The 21,725-nt window shown below is 40.6% G+C and overlaps 1 protein-coding gene and 1 long non-coding RNA gene across 21 annotated transcripts in view; one reads left to right on the plus strand and one right to left on the minus strand.

Annotated features, from left to right (window-relative positions):
- The window catches only part of DLG2 (discs large MAGUK scaffold protein 2), a 1,919,888-nt gene that overhangs the window by 1,729,499 nt on the left and 168,664 nt on the right, over window positions 1–21,725 (plus strand). Inside the window, exon 1 of one of the 19 annotated variants that reach the window (XM_036895438.2) lies at window positions 11,099–11,498. The exons of the other annotated variants lie outside the window; for them this stretch is intronic. The gene's annotated coding sequence lies outside the window, so the exon portion shown is untranslated. Of the gene's footprint in view, window positions 1–11,098; window positions 11,499–21,725 lie in introns of those variants that run through there. 19 annotated transcript variants of the gene reach the window in all.
- On the minus strand, window positions 205–13,807 carry LOC130684863 (uncharacterized). Of its 2 annotated transcripts, XR_008999192.1 has the most exons (4): window positions 12,249–13,807; window positions 11,684–12,088; window positions 9,615–9,832; window positions 205–1,338 (listed from the first exon to the last, which is right to left on the minus strand). It is a non-coding gene; the product is annotated as an uncharacterized LOC130684863 (long non-coding RNA). The 2 variants fall into 2 exon arrangements; XR_008999191.1 differs by having other exon boundaries at window positions 11,684–13,807.

The following is a 21,725-nucleotide window of genomic DNA, read 5'->3' on the forward strand; positions in this document are numbered from 1 at the left end:
ACATGCCCAGGTGCAAGGAGCATTGTGGGACATTCTGTCTATGCAGTGAGCAAGGGTAGGCATCTTGGCGTTGGGCATCCTAGATTGTCCAGCAGATGAGTTCATTCACCTTGATAACGCATTTCGTTTGTTCCATCAGGAAGGGTATGGTGGTTAGAGATGTGGGCTTTTAGTGTCTATCAAGTCCCAGCTCTGCTGCTTTCCACCTGGGGGATCATGGGGATGTTGATTAGTTTATCCTCTCTGAGCCTCAGTTTTCTTACCGCATAAGTGAGGCTCATTGTAATACTTACTTAATAGGCTTGTTGAGAAATTAAGCAACCTATGTAGAAAGACTTCACAGCAAATAGTTGAGGATCATCAACTGTTTTTATAAGATCAGAATACACTTTCATTTTACACAATCACTGGTCCCCACAGTGTCCCCCTGTGAGAAACACAAGGGGAAGCCTTGTTGGCCCCACTTGACCGCAGGCAGGGGCCACAAAGTGCCTCCCCAGTGATTATTCCCACTCCAGTCTGCCACCTTTTGGGTTTGGTTGCATATCCTCTGTTCACCTTTTTCTAAAGCATGACTCAGAGCTTTTCCTTTTGACAGCGAATCTTCTGAATGAGAGACAATAATAATCAAATATTTTGGCGTTACTCACCAGGAGAGCTAAATAGCTCTTTGCTTTCCACACGGAGAGAATGAAGGATGCTGCTTTAGGAAGCACTGAGCAGGGATGGCACGTAATGGGGTCTGGTAACATCTCTGATTTGTACTTCTCCCTTTTATCAGAGGCAAAGCGGGTAGGGGTACATGGCCTCCGTGAAGCAGGGCAGCAAAGAAACACAGAGCGGCAGGCACAGAGCTGACTGGGGTTGCTCCACATCCTCTGCTGCTGCTGGTGGTCTGACTGCGCATTGTCTGCTGCTCGTTGGGCCCTTCCCCAGAGGACGAGGGCAGAACAAGGACCAGCTTCCCCAAGATGGGAAAGCTGTGGACCCTCCTCACATTGTCCAGTGACTATTTGGCAGCATTAAAGGGACGGTTGTATTTGCCAGACAGCCTTTCCTGTTCCCTCAGCCACTCTCCACAGTCAGTCATTTCAGACAAGCTGGGAGAGTTAAAACTGTAACAATAATGTATCAGTAATACTAATACTAGCTCTTGTTACTGTCACATCTCAAAATGAATAATGGTTTAAACACAATCCAAGTGTATCTTCTTTCTCATGAAATCCAAAACTTATTTTAACTTTCCTCTCTGGGCCGTGATTCCGGGACGTTTCCCCGCTGTGACTCCTCCATCTTCAGCAGGTGACTTCCAAGGCCAAAGGATTCATTTGCATCAACCTGGTGGGAGGGAAAGAGAACAGGAAGGTTTACAAGGGGAATGTTTTTATGGGCCCCGCCCACCCCATCTCATTGGCCAGAACTCACATTCCTTTGGCCAGAACTCAGATATATGGTTGCACCTAACTTCCAGGGTAGAATCAAGTTTTGTGCTCCAGAAGAAGAGGAAATGAGTTTAGTGAACCAGCCAGTCTCCGCCTCAAAACAAAAACGACAAAAACTAATATTTATAAAGCATTTACTTTGTGCCAAGCATTGTGCTAAGTAAGCACTTTATCTACATTATCTTAAAATTCATAGACCATATTATTTGCCCATTTACAGCATCCAATTCAATGGTTTTTAGTATATTCACAGCATTGTGCAACCAACCCCACCATCAATTTCAGAGCATTTTCGTCATCCCTAAAGAAACCCCATACCATTAGCAATCTTCCTCCTGAACCATGGGCAACAACCAGTCTACTTTCTGTCTGGAAAGATTTGCCTATTCTGAACATTTTACATAAATGGAATACTTACATTCTTTTATACAATCCTCACAACATCCCTACAAGGTACGTCAATTGTTATTCCCATTTTACAGATTTACAGAGGGTCAGGTAGTTGAAATAATTCCCTAATAAGCTTAAACCCTGCCCCTTGAACTCCATAATAGTGTGCTGTGTCCCAATTATAATCATGTCATGATTTGGAGGGACATGTTGGAAGGGATGTTTGTCAGCTTGCTTTTTAATAACTATCATGGCAAAAAGCGGACATTGTCATGGATAGCTCGTTTACTAAAGTGACAGGCACTTAGGAATCAGAGAGCTTGAGGTTTGAAGCCCAGACCTGCCACTTACCAGGTGCATATAAAGGATATGCTGCTTAATTCCTCTTGCGTCCTGGTGTTTTTATCTATAAATGGGAATAATGAATCTCTTCTGGGCAGATCCAGTGAGATTAACCTACATGAAAGCTGTTCCCACAACTTTACGTAGCTGATGCCTTGCCATTGTTAGTTGATCCTGCTTAGAAGCAAAATTCTGGCTGTAACGGGGCAGTCACATTATGTTAATGTATCTGGGCCTCCAGGATACTGTCCAGGAAGAAGTTATTGTGATTTGCATTTTACAGTATCCAGATTACAACCCAGGAGTGTCTGAGACCCTAGGATGATCTGACACAATGAGAGTTAGAAAAAAGGAGCGCATTCTCCAGGATAGCAAAGCATATGTAGTCTCGTCTATCGACTTCTGATCTCAGCTGGGCAGAGCAACTTGTTAGAGGCACCTGGAAAGAACCAGCTGAGCAAGTGTAAGTTTGAAGTTCCTTGGATAAGAGGATAGGCTGGCTGAGTTTCTGTAGGCAAAAAGCCAGTAATGAGGTTTCCAGCATTCCACATATGTCGTTGTCATCACTTTCAGCTCAGCCAGGGATGGCAAAGCCTCATGCTCCAGGGCCAAGTGGATATTTGAAAGACTCAAGGAGGTAGTTATGAAGGAGTGGATTGTGCTTTTGTTCCACTGCCCTGTTCCCTACTCTACCCTGTCCTTAGCCATAACAATATTAAAATCTAGACATGAGAGTACAGAAAGACAGTGGGGGCAGTGGGGAAGTTTTATTAGCAATGAAAAAGGGTCTGGATTCTAGTTGGAATCAAAGGCATATTTCAGCCTTAAAACTTTGCCCTGAAAGCCCCTGGTTCTTCCACTTGCTAATTGCATGGACAAGTGACTTATTCTCTCTGAGCCTCCACTGCCACACAGGATTGCTATCTGGGCTATAACTTACAACCCCTGGCAAGATGCAACCTGCATAATTCCAGGGACTCCCTTCACATGCCCTAGGGGTCAGCCTATTGTAGCATGTAAAGGGCCAGATACTGAATATTTTAGGTTTTATAGGCCATGCTCTCTCTATTGCAACCAAGCAACTCTGCTTTTGTCATATAAAAGCAGCCATGTATCATGCATAAAAGAATGGGTACGGCCGTGTTCTAATAAAACCTTATGTATGGGCATTGAAATTTGAATATTATACAGTTTTCATTATGCCACAAAGCATTATACATCCTTTGTTTTTGTATTTTTTAACCAATTAAAATGTGGAAACCATTCTTGGCTTATGAAATGTACAAAAACAGACAGAGGGACAGATTTGGCCTGCAGGCCATGGTGTGCAGACTCCCAACATAAGACTAAATTGTGTTTGATACCCTCTAGAGAGATGCAGTGTGGTGCCCTGATTATTGTGGAGAGAAAATAAGAAAGTACATGTAGAATGATTAGCATAGTGTCTGTCTCATAAGTGCTCAGCAAGTATTAGCCCTTTGAAAAATAAATGTATTTACTCTTACTCACCACAGACATTTGGAAAGGGAGGCAGTTATGTTTTGGTTGCTTAACATTTCTACTATTTTAGACTTTTATTATTACTAAACCATATATTAAAGTTTTAAATATAAAAACTGATTTGGACAGGTAGTAGGCCACCCATTTTTTTCTTTTTTACTCCCTAATCCCCTGTTGTTGCCTTTTCAATGCCTACACATTCCTTTAGTACTTAGTCTGTGCTGCTAGGGGCACCATGAAAAATGAGATAACGTCTTCTCTCTTAGGAGCTCTTAGTCTTCTCCACTGTGAGTATATGTGTCCCAAGAGTGTGTAAAAGACAATCCTACCCGTTATGTTACTCTTTCATCTCAGCCTTTAAATTTCTGTTCTGGTATAAGTACTGTGCCTTGGTACTACGGTTGTACATCCCACAGTTTATAAATACATAAATGTTTAGATAATGGGAGATGGACTCAAAATTTTCTTACATGATGTCAACATTCAAAGTTTTGAGACAACAGGTCTAGGAGGAAAACCAAAGTACCCCAATGGGAAACAAGAGTTGATATGAGCAATGTAGTTCTTAATCACAATGACACAAGTGTTTGTAGGACATGAATTAACATTTACTCTTGCGTCTATTTTGCTGCAGGTAGAAAGCAAGATATGTTACATTTTTAATTTCATAAAAACACAACAGCTGTATAAGTCCTATTCTTTCCATTTTATAGGTGATGAACTGAGGTTCAATTCAGAGAATTTAAGCAACTTGCAAAGGTCAGATTGAATGAATTAGAACTGTCTAACTATAAAAGTATGACATTTTCTACTTTAGCCTTCAGTGCATTCATTCGTGAAGTTTATGAAAAAGCAGTGATTATTTTCTAGTATTCCTAAACTCTGAAGTTAGTCTTTGTTCCACCACTAGTAACCTAGTACTTAGGTTATTAACTGGTAACTGGATAAAACTCCACCCCTCCAGAAGTCTATGACCAACCCGTTGCTCCCCAGACCTTTGCACATCCCATGCTTCTCACTCTGATTGGAAATTTCCTTACCTGGATATCTCCTAGTCAAGCAAGACTCAGTTGGATGCCACCTCTCCCAGGAAGCCTTCCTGACCTCAATCCCCCAGGACTAGGTTGCATGCCCTTCCTCTGGGCACTGAGAGCACCTTCATGAAAGACCATCTAAAATAAGCTATGCAGTTGTGTTATTAGCTACTATTTGCTTGTTACCCCCTGGACTGAGAGCCACTTAGGGGATGAAAAAAATCTGACCTTGATTGCATTGTTCTCCTGGCATCCAACATCTTAACACAGTGGCTGGGACATGACAGGCCCTCCATAAATACTCATGGAAGGAAGGAATTCCTCCTTCAGTGATTTGGAGTCTGGGACAACTTTGACAAAGGGAGGGCCTGCAGTTTGTCTGTACTAAGATTTCCCAGGATAGAAGAAACTGGTGGATATAAATTAGATTCTAGGAGACCAGTGAAAGCAAAGAAATCAAACTCTTAAATGCATGAAAGTTTTTCCTTCTGGGTTTCTCTGAAACCAAAGAGGGTGCAAACACTCACATTGATTGAACTTATATTAATGATATATATGATTTATCAATATATAAATATATATCAACATATATATACATATATATTTATATGTATGCACATATATATAGCCCACCCATGTTCATGAACATGAACTCATAAAAATAGACTACCCCAATTCCTAGGAACTATCTTAGGGATCACTGAATGCTCAGCACAAAGAAAAGTTCATTAACACTCTGCAGGTTGGCTGATCTTGCCAAGTCATCCAGTTGTTCTAAATCTTCTTTGGTCTGAAAGCTGACTTCCTTCCGGACACATAAAGCTTTACCTCTTCCTTTTAAGGGAATTGGCACTTACTCAAAGCTTTTGCGATGTTTTATAGATACTTAACCAAGGTGATCTCATTTAATTCTCATATATTTGCACACACCCACAGGTGCCAAATCCAAAAGTAAATGGATTAAGTCAAAAGCAAGTCAAGAATTTAACCGAAATAGAAAATCTTCACTAAGAAAGAGGGGAGAAGGTGGGGTGGGCAAAGACTAAAAAACAGTTTGAATTTTGCTAAATTCAATTATGAATGGTTATCGTCAAATTCAGTTATATATATTTGTGCCATGAGATTGTGTCAAATTAATTCATTGGTAATAAGGTGAGAGATGGTAACCATTAGTGCAGACATTTTATATATGAGATGAGCAATCATCTCAGTTGATTGAGAAAAAGACTTTCTTCTTCCCATCACCAAATGTTACTACATGTGAAGAGCTTTCTAGCTTGCTAGAGGGGGTGGCATTAGAACAGTTGTTCCCAGATTTTTATATTTCATGGGCCAGAAACATTTCAGTACAAACTTTTATAGGCCAACATAATTGCCAACATTTTATCTTGCCAATAAAATGAAGGACATTAAAAAGCAAAACAAAAAACTATCCTCACCATCATCTCAGAAATAAAAAGAAAATTTAATAGCAAAAATAAGAGGAAGAAAAACAAATAGGAAGAAAAAACAAACAGGATATAACCTTATAAAAAAGGAAGGTCATTTTAGCTTGATGAAAAACTACTGCATCTCATTTCTTTTCTCATTTTTGCTGGACCAACGAGGGTCAGGACCAGCTACTAGGAATCCCACTGCTTCTATGCGTGGGAAGTCACACAGATCTCAAATTACATCCAGGCCCTATAAATTCCTAGCTGAGAAACTTGATGCAAGTTACTCAGCCTTTCTGAGCCACAATTTCTTCATATGTCAGATGAGGATAATATCTGGCTGGCTATATTAATTCTTAGGGTGGCTGTAACAAAGTAGTACAAGCTAGTTGTTTCTGAGAACAACAGAAATATGTTTGTCTCACTTCTGGATCCCAGAAGTCTGAAATTAAAGTGTCAGCAGGGCCATCCCCCATCTGAAGGTACCAGGGAGGATCTGTTTTAGGCTTCTCTCCTAGCTTCTGGTAAGCCCTTGGCTTTTTGCAGGATACCTGCAGTCTTTACATGGCTTTCTCCCTGTGGGCATACCTGTGTCCAAATTTCCTCCTTTTATAAGGGCACCAGTCGTATTGGCTTAGGGACCCACCCTACTCCAGTATGGCTTCTTAACTGATTACATCTGTAACAATTCCATTTCCAAATAAGTCACGTTCTGAGGTATTGGGGGGTCAGGACTTAAGAGTTTTGAGGGGGACACAAGTTAATCTATACCACTGACCAGTCTTGTGGAATCGTTCTATCAAAGACATTCACAGATGCCGAATACACTGTAAAGTCCCAGAGCAACGTAAGAGTTGTTTGTTCTTTAAGAAAATGTGTAATTGAGGAATTTATGATTTGGGGATAGTAAGCAATTTATGCCAAGGACATATAAGTGAGAAGTAGTGAAGATGGGACTTCGGACACCTTCATTTAATAAATATTTTAAGTATCTACTGTGTGCCAGGCCCTGGTCTAGTGATGGAGTTTCAGACATGGACAAAATAGGCAAGGCCCCTGGCCTCATGGAGCTTACATTCTAGTGGGGGATGCAGAAGTTAAAAAAATAAATATATGAATGTGTAATATAAACTTACATAGAGGTAAGTACCATAGATAAAAATAAAGTCCAACAGGGGAGTAGAGACTTGTGAGGAATGGAAGGTGCTGCTCTGTGCAGGGCATCAGGGAGTTCTAGGATTCTAGGAGGAGATGTGACAGCAGGATCCTGGCTGCAGAGGAAAGCAAATCCTAAGAGAGAGGGGAACCACTGAAGGAAGCTGAGCAGTTTTTGAGCAGTTAAGTTTTGTCTTAAAACAATTGATGTAGCTACCCTGTGGACCATGGTTGATGAAAGGCAAGAGTCAAAGCAAAGAAACCAGTTAGGAGGGGATTGTAGAAATCTATATGAAAGGTGATACTGGTATAGACTGGGGAGAAAAGGGCAGAGATGGAGAAAAGACTGGGGATATGTTTTAAAGACAGAATTAACAGCATTTGCTGATGACTAAGATGTGTAATGTAAGATAAAATAAGAGTTAACTCCCAGAGCAACAAGTTCATGATTATGCAATTTATTGAAATGGTGCATATCGGGAGTACAGTAGATTCAGGGGAGGAGACTGCAAGCTTGGTTTGGGAATTTTTAAATTTGAAAAGCCTATTTTGCAGTCAAGTGGGGATGCTTGGACATGGTGTGCAACTGGATATAAAAGTCTGGAGTTCAGGCCACAGGTAAGGCCTAGAGATCTACATGTGGTAGTCTTTAATCTGTAGATGGCATTTAAGTTTGGTACTGGGTATTGCGGCCTCAGGAGTGAGTGTAACTAGAGAGGTCTAACAATGAACTCAGGCTCACTGTAAGTTTGAAAGATCAGGAAATGGAGAAGGACTCAGCGAGAAGTCTTAGGAAGATGGATCGGTGAGGTAGGAGGGAAACCAAAGGTGTCTCAGAAACCAAGTGAAGAAAGTGTTTGATTCAGGGAAGTTGTAATTAATTCTACCAAAGGGCTGGTGAGACATCAAGTAAACTACACACTGGCTGTGGACTACACACCGGCCGTGGCCTTTGTTAACAAGCATATCGTCATCTACCTGAATAAATGCAACTCTCGTGGGATGGTGACAGTGCATAACTCAGATAAGGAGAAGGCAGGGTGTGAGGAAGTAAAAGCAATGAGAACAGGTACGTATTTCACATTATGTTACCTCCATTTCTTAGAAGCAGTGGATGTAATAGTTTAAAAGCGTGACTCTGCAGGCTCAGACTGCAGCTATGATTCTGATCGTGCCGTGTACTGTCAAGTCACCTAACCTTTCCAGCTACAAAGTCCTCATCTACAAAGTAGAGATAATAGCACAACTCATTTCAAATTGTGGTGTGGTTGACACATTGCCAGCCCATAATGAGTGCTCCATAAGTGTTCGCACTGTCGCTAATATAAGCAAAGTACTGACAAGAGCTTCAAGGCTAAAAATCGTTCATTATGTCTGGGAGCAACTGGTGGCATGAAGTGGTGATTATGATAGAATATGTGTTATGATTATCCTTGACAGGGGAATAGAGCAATGTGTTATCATATAAAACCTATGAAGACTCCTCTACATTAATTTTTCATGGGGTGTGTCATAATGGTGGAATAGCCAGGCAGCACGGGGAAAACAGACAGAGAAGAAATGGCTTTTGGAATCATGGTACATTAAAGAACTAGAAATCGTGAAAAGACTTAGAGAAAAAAGATCAAGCCATGTCAGGCCATATGTAAGTAACACCTATATCAATATATAGGAAGTAACCATTGATCTCATCATTGTAGTTACAATTTACTCTGCTCCTGATGTTCACACCTGGCTTTTCTTACAGTTCAGAAGCCCAAGTCTCTCTCCCCAGCCTTCCAATCATGTTGCATACATCTGCTCCCACAGATCCTGGTGTTACATATGGTTGTGAGAAAGGGGACTCTTCATCCACACATATTCCAGATCCCCTAGTAAGCTGTTAAAAGGAAAAAAGTAAACAAGAAGAGGGTAGTCTGTACACGAGCAAATTAAGTTGGCCACTGAGTCATTCTCTAGAGACACAGAGCTAAGAAAACCTCGCATGTTTTAATTTGCACAGCCTAGAACATTATAGCATCTCCTCGTCCCCTAGAAGGCTACTGCTGATGTCCCCCCAAGGAATGCTGATTGCATAGCTTGAAGATAGCAGTTCCTTATATGGATGAGAGCTCATCTGATGGGAGCCTTGCAGGTGGCCAAATACTGACTTAGGACAGAAACTTTCAGGACAGAAATACCTAGCTGGGCACACCTTAACTCAATGGCAGCAGATGTGTAGCTCTATGCAAAAATTCATTGTTGTATAGGTTTTGTGACAGGTGCTTATTTGAAACAGGTGAAGGAAGGCAAGTTGGTCTCATGTGGAAAGCAATTACCTTGTAAATATGCTTTCCTGGGCTGGTGAGTCCATTTGACTAACGGTGGGAGGGAAGTACCTAGTGACTGGAACAGGTGGCCCCCCTGGCCTGGCCATCCTCTGGCAGAAAGGCCATGTGATCCTGTTGTCTTTCTGCAGTCTGGATGATAGACTTCTCTGGGGCTGTTCACCTTCTTCACAGGCTGGCAGATTAGAAGACTCCTTGGCAAATTCCCACTGACATTTTAAAAGACAGTTTAAAGAGAAGGTGAGGCAGAAACCCATTTTCCAGAAAGTGTGGTAAGATTATAGCCACCAATCTAGGGGTAAGCACTATAAACCCAGCCCTCTATTTTCTTGATATACTCTATTTAATCTTGCAAGGTAAGAATTAGCATGCCCATCTTACGGATGAAGCGACCTCTTTTACAGTAGGTTAGGCAAAGCCAGGGTTTAAACACAAGTCTGTCTGGTTCCAAAACCTATGAACTTCCTACAGTTTCTACTAAAGGCCATAGTAAATAAATCTGCTCACATTGCTCATTTGCCACTGACGGTTGAATTCGAAACCCTGCTTGGATGGGATGATATGTTTAAGAGTCTGGGCTGTGGAACCAGGTCACTGGGGTTGATTCCAGCCCTGCCACTTAGCACCAGGGATCCTGCTGCATTTGCTAACCTCTCTCGATCTGGTTTTTATTCTGCAATATGTCGTTTGCGGTAATACGTACCTCATAGGGGTGTTTGGAAGATCCAGTGAAGATTAAATGAGTCTGAGCTCGTACAGCTCTGCCTGGTGCATAAGAAGTGCTCAATTGTAGCTATTATTGTCAAAAACCATGTTTTTTAGTGTTGCTATTCAGTGAACCTAACAGGTTGTATTGACCTTGTCAGCGAAAAACAAAAAAGCTGAGGCACTGCTCTGCTCCTCCAGGCAGCCTGCTCGGTAATGATTTTTGATCAATCAATGCTACGGTTTTTGATTTCTGCATGACTTCCCATGTTCAGGGCCTCCATGCTCCAGAGGTAGCATGGTAAGATAATAAGACACTGTTGTTGACATCAGAAGACCTGGGTTTAGGTTCAGGCTCAAGTCACACTTGTAGACTGTGGGACCTAGACAGGTCACTTTCTCTCTCTTGCTTTGGTTCCTCATCTGCACAGTGAGCAGTTTGAACGCCCAGTCTCTAGGGCTCCTTGACCCTCTAGGGCTCCCTGAATCCCTCAGTTTCCATGAACACTGAACAAAGTCATTTCACTTCTCTGAGTGCTGGTGGCTCATTTACGTTCCAGCACTACTGATTCCTCCCCTGGTTGCTGAGTGGCTCCAGGAGAATGAAAGTGTTTGGGACACTGTGACATGCCGTGCAAATAGGAGGACTGGTTTTTACAGAACCATTATGAGAATTAACCCTGAGCACTACACCATGCTATGCATGCAGTGGAAATGCCGGGGCTTTCCTCTACTTTTTGCCATCGTTGCCTACTCCCCACTGGGTTGGGTGGATCCACCTTAACAAGGTGTGGGGGAACCTGAGTGGAGGCTGGGGGTGCAGGACTCATGGTGGGAAAGCATCTTATTGGTTAATGCTTGTACATCCCAAACACCAATTACTGCCACTGCTTCTGAGGCTGATGTATTTATCAGGATGAGTTACAAAGAAATACATGTACCCAGGGAGTGAGGATGCTGCATGGTCACCCCCTGAGATGTAAAATATGAGAGTCTAGGAGGGGCTGTTTTATAATTCATCAGGTTCGGTAGTGAGTTCTGTTGGAGTCTTAGTTATAAAGGCAAGTGTGAACCGGACAGCAGACAGGAGAACCTGGCACCCCGGAGACGGAGAAGCTGCCTCGGTGCCTCCTGCCTCCTCCCTGCTTTGTTCCAATAATTTTGTGCTCGGTAAGTTCCCTGGCTTTGCAGCTAATCGTTGTTGAATAAGCTTGGCAAATGAGTCTGTAGTTTGGAATATGCACTCGCTGTCAGAAGTGTGTGTCAGTGTTTGGGTTTCTGACAAATTCCACAATTCCCTTTAATGAGCAAAATAGCTTAAAGATGAAATAAAACCCGACAAATCAATTATTCACCTTGATCCTTGGAAGGCTGCTTTCTTTGGTCGCTGAAGTTTCTCAGGTTTCATTCTGTCAGTTTCATTTGTTGGGTGAGCTTTGAAAAGAACAAGTCTCTTTGTCACGAAATTGTTTTTCTGAGCTGCCAAAAGGAGGTATGTACAGGGTGGTTCGTCCATCCCCACCCCCAGCTCACTCTCCCCAGTGATCGGTAAATCTTAAAACAGCCCGTTTGCCTGGTAACCAGCTGCAACAGAGCTGAACCTGTGCAAGGCAGGATTCAAATCGCGATCTTTTGTGTGAACAGAACTGAGGGGCTGTGAGTAATTGTCATTGTGGAGATTATTGTGAAACTCGGTATGGTGGTAGTCTGCATTTTGCCGGGATGGGATCAGAATCCAAGGAGATTTGCATTTGGCATGCCTGTTGATGATGGGGGAGAGGGAGGGAAAGAAAAGACTGGATCGTTAACGGAAAGAGCTGTACAACGCACCACAGGGCAGGCTGATGCAGAAGGCATGACTGGTATATTTGCATAACTTGTAACTGTTTTCTCTAGTTGCCTATTCCCGTTAATAATTACCTGAAGCTGCATTTTCATCCTCATCTGGGTATGTTCCAGGTCCTCGTCCCAGGTCCTGGCTCCAGGCAGGGTGAGCACTAACTCCTGGTCAGCTAGTCATTTCCTCCTCAGAAGGAAAGAAGCGAAAGCTATACCTTCCCAGACGCCTTTCTGCTGTGTTGTTTTGCCTCTGTCCAAATCTCATGGAAACCAACAGCTTGACGTACTTTTTTTTTTTTTTTGCAGTAGCAGATTTAACTGTGGTGTCATATGGCATATTATATATGGAGAGGAATAGCAAGATAGCAAGACATTTTTCTGAATGTTTCAAGAGTGTGTCTGGCTTATTGACAGTTGCTTTATTTCACCAGCAAGGAGCTACTGTCTTTCAAACCCATAACTGTTTGTCGGAAGTGTTTATCTTATACATAATTGTCCTTTCTCTTTAGATGTAGAATCTATAGCTCTGACAAGAACGTCCCCTTTATCCTCAAGGAAAGCAACTCATTTAAGCACCTCTTAAAAAAAGTATGCTTTTTATTTTCTTTCACCAGGGACCTAGCTTGCTCTTTGCTTTTTCCTAATAAATAGTTTGGTCATCAGCACCCACTACACTTCCAATAAAGTTATTTCTCCTTTCCGAGTACACTTTCTGATTGCACTAAAACTTGGCAAATTTGGAGTATGGGAATATATCTTTTTCCAGGAACACATTTTTTCAGGCATACTTCTTTTGTTCATAGCTTTTCCATATTTTCCATTTCTCTGAGGAAGTTCTGCTCAAATAAGAGCGGAGGAGTGATGTATTGGAGTTGGCACTTAGGGGTGTGTAACCTGAGACTTGGTTTCTAATTTACAAACGGCCTCCCCGCAAGGGTCTGTAAAATGTCTTTTTGTCTTACGTTCAGCTCCAAGCCTCTGGGCTACAGCAATAACGATTAAGGTAGGAAATTCAGCAAATCATTGCAGGTATAAGCGAACATCTGCATTTGATGGTCTGGCCAGCCCATGGTGCTTCATAAAGCTCAGAATATACAGCTGAATGTTCCAGAGTGTTAATTTATCTTAATGCCAAGAATAATATAGTTGTAAAGTACCTTAGTGATGTATCATACATTGAATTTTATTGTACCACATTTTTAAAAATCACATGCCAGAGCCCACAACTTATTTTACAGCCATATCTGGGTTTTTGATTTAGCATGGCTTTATGGTGAAATAAACCAATGTACCAATCTCAGTAAACTGAGTTTCTTCTCATTTGGTGGTGGTTTTTTCATCGTTTCCACCCACCAAGAATAGCTCTATTTATAGCAACAAAAAAAAAAATTTAGCCTAAGTTATTCTCAATTCAATTTACAGCAAGACAAATATGAACTTGGACAAGGACCTTCAGAGAGAGCATATACACACAAAAACATGTCTTTCAAAAAAGAATTAAAAGCCAAAAACGCATTAACATTTTGCCTATGTGACATATACAATTTTATTTGAAAGAGGTTGGGACCAGTGGAAGGAGAAGAGGTTTAAAAGAGCTTTTCAGAGGCCTGGCTCCAGCAGAATGCAAATGCAAAGGGCCATGGGCTGCATGCACCTCACCCTCCTTTTCTTTAAAATGAGGGAGGGGAAGGTTAGCAAGATAACACCAGCTTAGATGATGTATATGGAAAGCAAACGGTACATTGTTTGGTACAAGACGAACCCAATAAAAGGTAGTCATTACTGTTACAGGTTGAATTTTGTAAACTGTATTAACTCGTTCTGGTATTGGTTTCGAAAGAAACATGCACAGCAAATAGGCAGATTACAAAATTTTTCTTGTTGGTAAGATATACTTCTTACAGCTAGAAAATTTTTGTTTGTTTTATTTTGGAATCCCAGGAAAGACAGAATCATTAACTTTCAGGTCACTTTTAATGAATCCTTCAAATGGCATCCGAAATTCTTACATAATTATTTAAAGAATAAGCTCAACTTCAAATGAGAAGCATGGAAATAAACTGATGCCTAATAATAGATCATAGCCTTCTAAGTTATTTGCTAACCAATTGGGCAATAATGCCAGTCCTGACATTACAATAAAATCCATGATTACAATAGGAAATATCATTTATTATGTGCCAGGCATGGTACTGAATGTTTTACAAGCATTTTTCTCATTTAATCCTCATCACAACCCTACTGGGTAGGTTCTATTTTTAGGTTTCTTATTATCAAATGAGGAAACAAGGTTAGAGAAAAGTTCGCTTAAATACTGCTAATTCGAATTGGCATATGGCAGTGCTAGAAAATGAACTCACGACTCTTAAGTCCAGAATCTACACAGTAGCCATGGTGGAATTACCCAAGAGGAGTTGCCTAGGTCTATGAGGACTTCATTTTGGGATCTTGGCCCTATGTCTGCTTTGATTCTTCTCCCCACATATTTAACCTGTATCAGAGTTTCAGGGATATAAAAAAAATGATGTTGGGGATTTCCTTTGCTCTCACTCTTGGCCTATGCCAATGAAGATCACATTTTCCTGAACCATTTTTATGATTCTTACCAAAGTATAAGATTTGGTATAAAAAGATAAGAAACTTTAAAAGGTCATACATCTACCAAATTATGAGTCAGTACCACCCTTTGACCTAGGCACCCTTCCTCTGTGCCAGGAGGATGGGCTTATTTGGATCTTGCTCTCTAGACCACAATCTGTGTAAATAAGACACCAGAATTTCTTCCCCAAACAACCCTGAGCCCACTTCCAGGAGCTGTATGGTGTACCCACCCCTGGGTGCAAGGCTGCTGTTTGCATGAGAGCAGGCGGTGAGGGTAGGGTGTGGGATTTTGTTGATCACAGCAAGGATGCATGAGTTGGGACATCCATACACTGCGTGAAAGACTTTCTGTGGTGCAGGAAGGACCTGTAGAAGAGAAGAGGGGCTGGCTCATGTCTGGGGCCCTCCTCTTGTATGCTTGCCCTGGGCCCCAAAGTGTTAGGGACAGCCCCACCCTAAAGTAAAAAATGTTTACTTATATTCCTAGTACTGAAGCTAAAATTCCAGTGGGTTGGTTTTGTGGGGCTTTTGTTTGGTTCTACTTTTGACCTTTTTCCCATTAAGCCAAAAGAAGTCACTTGAACAAGAAAGTGGTCAAAGCTCTGAAGATCTCAGACTGAAAGCTTTTTAAGTTGTATTTTGTAATTGACAGCAGCCTGATCCATCAAGGCTAGACACTGGCCCTTTCTTCCCTGTTGAGAGGCAGAGATTGACTTTGGAAGGTGATGTTAGGGTCAGCAGGATTAAAACTCTCTGCCATTTGTCTTTTATGCCATTTTAAAATACAGTTGCTCAGAGAGACTACTGCTAATTTCAGGTGCACCTTTCTTATCTCTAGTTTTAAATTACAGTTGTAATCCTTACTGCTGGGAACTAATGGAAGGCTGCCTGAAGGATCTCGGTGGAATCCGGCATTACAGGCTAGTACAAAAAGCAGAGATGGCAAAGAATGGCTTCACGTGGCCTTCCATCATTATCACAGCCCCTTTGTCTGTCTAGTGCCTCATTCTGCCAATATCTCCTTTTCATCTTCTGTATTAGACAAAGACCCACCTAAGGAGAAGTAAGTTAGGAGTTCCAGGAAGCAAAAGCTCTGTCATTAAGAATCTTGAGATTAGGGGGTTTGATTCTGGTTTTCATATGGTGAAAGCTATCATGTAACTAATAGAGTGAGTTTTGCTTTTGGTTTTGTTACTCATATCTTCAGAAAAGTTTCAATGAGCAGGCAGAATGCATTATAAGAAGTATTCCCTACTACCAAATCTTGCAATATTGCTTTCCTTAGCTAGGAAAGTTCAATTTCCTTAGCTACAAGGCAAGTTCAGTTGACCCTTTAAAAACACAGGTCTGAACTGAACTGAGTAAGTCCTTTTACACAACTTTTTTTAAAATAAATATATTGGGAAATTTTTTGGAGATTTGCAACAATTTGAAAAATATTTTCTTTTCTCTTATGATTAGCTTACTTTATCATAAAATAAGGTATGTAAAACATATAAGATATGAAATTTGTGTTCACTGACTTGTTATGTTATCCATAAGGCTTCCTGTCAGCAGTAGGCTATTTATTAATAGTTAAGTTTGGTGGGAGGCAAAGTTATATGTGGATTTTTGACTCCCAGGAAATTAGTGCCCGTAACTCCTGCATTGTTCAAGGGTCAGCTGTGTAGTAATTCCTGTCTGAAGGCTGTTGAGAAGACATAAATGTGATAACTCATGACCCAGTAAATAGCCATTCTGTCACCCAGAGAGCATCTGGTACAGCAAACACTTAGCACATAGTGTGCCTGCATTAAATGTTCACCCAACCTGAAAATACAGCTCTTAAATTGATGCCCCTGGGATGATTAAGGTGTGTGACACATTTATTCAGCAGAGGTGGTAGTAGGGATGGTATAGGGAGATAAAAAACAAAAACAGGGCAAAGCTTATGTAACCTCTGCATTGAAAACTCTTAGTAGTATATGCCTTAGATGCTGGTCATTCTGTAGATTTTCACCTTTTTTCTGTTTTGTGTATCTTTTGAACTTTTGTAGTGAACATGCATTATTTACATAATTAGGAAAAGGGAGAAAAAAATCATTTTCAGGGAGTTGAATTAGAGTCAGAAATGGTTATGGGTATGTTGTGGATATCTAACTGTATAGGTAGAGTTGCCTCAGATATAAAAAACTGTGCAAAATACTTGGGAAAGAGACTTTTTTTTTTCAGGTCAGAATCATCCAGATTGGCTTGCTTTATTTTCATATTTGTTTGTCTACTACTAATCACTTATTAGGCATAGACTAGTGCCAGATACTGTGCTAGGTGCTGAGATGACAAAAATGAAAAACCACAATTCTTGAACTCACAGAGTTTATAGTCAAAGGGAAATGGGCACATGAACCCACAACTCTAACACTGTGGTTCCTGCTATGCCATGATAGGAGCAGGTAAGGCTGCGTTCTGTTGCAAGTAACAGAAACCAGTGACTCTGACTGACCTGCTCCGCTAAGGGCTTGTGTTGGTGATTCAACTTGAAAGTACAGCAGGAAAGCCAACCTCAGGAGGTCTGATCTGGGCCTCACGGGGTTGTCAAGAAATCCATTTCTTTTGGTTTTGTCACACTGCCTATCTTGATAATCTGCTTTTTAAGACTAACTGCCCTCATGGGCCTAGGACGATTGTCAGTGGCTCCTGGGCAACTTGTCTCAGTCATATCCAGCCAGAAAAAGATTCTGAAAATGATCCCCAAGATTTACTATAACTAGACTGGCTCACCCTGCACAGAACACCAAACCACCAGCCCCATTCTGAAGCTTAGACAGGATAAAGACAGCCTCACTATGACCTTACAAGTTCCTAAGCAAAATCTGGTGGCTGTTAGGAAGGGATGGTGGTGGCAATAACCATCTTCAGCCTGTGGTATGTACAACACATGGTGTAGAAGTGTCCACTAGACTTAGTGTATTAGTGTGTAACATGACAGAAAGAAGGCCAAGTGTGTGACACATGTCCTTAAATTGACTTCCCTGATGAGTAGGGTTTTGCCAAGTGATAAAAAAGAAGGAAAGACTTCAAGGCAGAGAAAAAAGCTCTCTGCTGTCCCCAAAACCACCAAGTTGTTGTTCAACTCTCTGCTTATCTCTACATTGGCACTACAGCAACAGTTACCAGCCAGTAGCCATCTGCCCATTGGTATAATTAACAGAAAACTTAGCCCATCAGTTTCGCCAAAACCTGCTGTTGGATGATGGCAGTTAGGTTTCAAGCTAAACCGCAGTCAAATGTTCTCATTTTTTATGATGTCAGTACAGATCTAGAGCAATTAAGTTTGAACCTTAAATTTTAGGTCCCCTGGTTCAAAATTATAATATTTTAGAGCTAGGCTATGCCATTGTCAAATCATCTTCTTTTTTGCTTTTGATTAAAACTGTTCAAGAAGGTTAATTGATTCATCTAATTCCTCAAATTTATGTGGATTTTGCGGTCATGAAATTTGTAGTGCTAAAAAATGGTAAATGACAAATGGGAGCACTTTTGAATAGATGTACTTGCGAGCTGTGTAATATATATTACACTGAGGATGAGTTAGACTAGAATAAAATATTCATTGGCCAAATATCAATGAGCCATAGCAAAATTAGACTTAACTTTGGTGTCTGAGTGATTCACAGTTTATATAACTTATTAGTTCTTCAGTTCTTCAGTGCTGGACAATATTCACCATTTATTTCCATTGAGGAAGAAATTTTTTCCTGGGTAAGATTGTACTGGATGGGCTTGGTAACAGTTTCCACTAAAATTCCCAACTATAAATATAACTAGCCATGTTTGGGATAGATTTTCCAATTTTGCAGCATAAAAAAAGTGACAAGATTATTATTTACTTTTTATAGAAAGTGTGCCCATACTGTTCACAATTTTCTGGCATCCCAATACAATCATAAAACATTATTTTTTTACTCATGAAGCTTGTCTCAATGCTGTCAGCCTGCCTGCCTAATGAACATGCTCCTAAATACTCATTTGTCTAGCTTCTTTCCAAGGAAACCTCAATAATGGCAATAAACATAATCAAAGTACATTTCCTCTTGCCATTTGCTTCTGTCACAGAAAATCTGTTCAGAAAACTTGCAGCCAGGAATGGGCAAGTGGTCCCAGCCCACCTGTGACAGTGAGAACTTGAGACTTACTCAGAAAATATGCTTGGGTTAGAGAAGGCTGCATTGGCCATGTATGAAATGTTCCCCAGGGCACAGTTTTCTTCCTCCTCAAATTAGATAGCTCTTCAGTGCAGAGAAAGGAGCAACTAAAAATAATGGAAGAATGATGGATAATGTTGACTTAAAAGCATATATGTCACCCAAGTAATTAAAAGGTGCCGTTATTACGTGACACGGTTTCACTTCCCTATAGCATAAACCAGATAAACTCTTTGTTGGGTTTTAAGGTTTCCTTGTACAAGAAGGAAAATGTCAAGAGAAACTGTTTCCTGGCTGAAATTCTCACCTCTTCACCAAGAAAGGATGCCAGAGGTATCAATGAGACTAACACTAATATTCACCAGGCTGTGTCCAGTACTCCTGGTTCCTAAACTATTGAAATACTTACATTGTTATTGGTAAATAGCTTCTATCCCAGGCCCTCTGAGTGTTCGCCTCCCAGGTGCTTTAGACCACCCCCTCTGCAGTCCCTTTCACACATCTCCACGATCAAGCAACTCAAGAGCTAATTGATTAACTGAAGATTAACTAAAGAGTTATTCAGGTAACTGAGCATTAACTAAAGAGTTAATTCCTGGCACAGCCAGTTGTTAAATATTTTTACTTCACTTCTGTGTAAGACGCATCTTATTTTTTAAGAACTTACAGCTACAATTAAGAATAACTTTCAGACACAGAAATAATATATAATTAAGTGCTAAGATGGTTAAGACAGCCTGCCTGTGTAATTTTTTAAAGAGTGATAAAGGAGATAGTTGAGATTGTCTGGAGAGATAGTCAGGGATTTGGAGAGGGCAGGGATAAAGGATAAGAGCAAACTATACAATTTTTTTTATTCATTTACTTAACAAATAATAACTAAATCCCCCATATGCTTACTGCCACTGTGTGCAAAACACTTGGCTCACATTATGTCATTTATGTAGCATGACAGCCCTAGAAAGAAGAAAATAAGACTTGGTCACACAGCTGGAAAGTAGTGGGAAAGCCCACGTTGTTACAAACTCTTGTCTGTCATATGCATGACTCTGTATTAGTGCTGACATGGTGAATATGAAAGCTGTATTTTGTCACTTGTAATGGCCCAAAGCAAACCCAAGGAATATTGGCAGTCCTTAAGTAAATGAAGGAGTGTTTTTGAGCCCTCCGTAATCAAGAGCATCATTTTAAAATATGACTGGGTAATACAGTTTTATACTGTTGCTTCAATAGCAATATAAAAAGTAGAAATGTGAGCCATTAGGGACCTAGCTAACTCTTAATTTGATTATCCAATCCCCCAGTATTCATCTTCTTATAACCTGTGCATAACATAGGAACATTAGAAAAAGCAATAAAGCACGTACCCTAAGTAGTCAGCCTACTGACAAAGTCTTGCTTTCCACCTTTAAAGAGAAGCAGGAAGAGCAAGACTATTTAGTAATGATTTTAAAGCAAATCTCAGTTTTTCTAATTCTGCTTTCTAGAGTATGTCTTACACAACAATGAGCCTGTACTTACTATGACAAATTTATTTAGGAAAGTATACATTTATGGGCCAGAGTATGGCATCACCTCCTTTCTTACCAAAAATACCTCACAGTGAGTTTCCTGGAGATTTTGTTTGATTTGACTACATTTATCCTTGCGTGCCCAGCATCTAACATAGTACACTGATAGGCACCAGATAATATATCCTTCCAGGGAGGACAGAGATAATGTGAGGTTGAGAAGTTGGAGAATAATTTCCATAGATGATGACAGAATTTACTAGACATACAGAGAAGAGCATTGCAAGGGGATAATGTATACTGAGCAGTGTTTCTAAAATATGAATGATCACAGAGTTTGTGGGTTCCAGGGAAGCAAAGAAAAGGTATCCATGCCTTTGCAGTAGTTTTTGCTCCTAGCAGCCAATTTTTCTGAATTCCTTTCCCTACTCCCCTCTCATCCTTTAAAATTCAGACTTCTTCGGAAAATAAGAAGGAAAAACAAAAAGGCATAGAGGAAGCACTTAAAGACAAATCAACTATTTGTAATCAGTGAACTTTGTTGGATCCAGATTCAAACACACCGTTTAAACTCCTGATGTTCATGAGACAATCGGAGATTTGATTGCCAAGTGGATGTTTGATGACTAGTTGTTGGTAATATTCTTGATTTGAAAATGGTATTGTGGTGATGTTAAAAAATAGGTCCTTGTCCTTCAGAGATACATGCTGACATATTCACAGATGAAACTATTTTCATCCAAATAATTCAGGAGAGGGAAAAGTAGTAGAATATAGATAAAACAAAAGACAAACAGGAGAGATTTGTTTGGTTGGTTTTTTGGTATCTTCCTAGAGGATATTCCTCTTCTCTCCCCTCTTCACTGGTGGGTTTCTTCTCCACACTATATCCCCAAATGCCCTGGGCATATTTCATAATAATGATCACCATCACCAGAAGGAGTTCATGAATAAGGACAGAAAAAAAAAATGTCCTTCTGTTGTCTGGCTCATTGGAGGGGCTCAGTGATGTTGGAAAGAAGGATGAAAAGATAAAAGAGTGGATTCAGACCTCCAGATCTCATCAGGGTGGGTGGTTCAAGCAGTAGGCTCTCCTTTACTTTCCCTAATTTCATCTAATTCTTAAGAAACAAATCTCAGTTCATGTTCTATCTACAAAACCGGTGTTTGCTCATAACTGAAAGTCAGGAATACAGCAGCCTAATTGAAACTAGGTAATTCACACGTTTGCATTTAATATTCATGGGATGCCAATTTGGGAG

This window comes from Manis pentadactyla, chromosome 9, assembly GCF_030020395.1.
Source record: "Manis pentadactyla isolate mManPen7 chromosome 9, mManPen7.hap1, whole genome shotgun sequence".
Classification (NCBI taxonomy): domain Eukaryota; kingdom Metazoa; phylum Chordata; class Mammalia; order Pholidota; family Manidae; genus Manis; species Manis pentadactyla.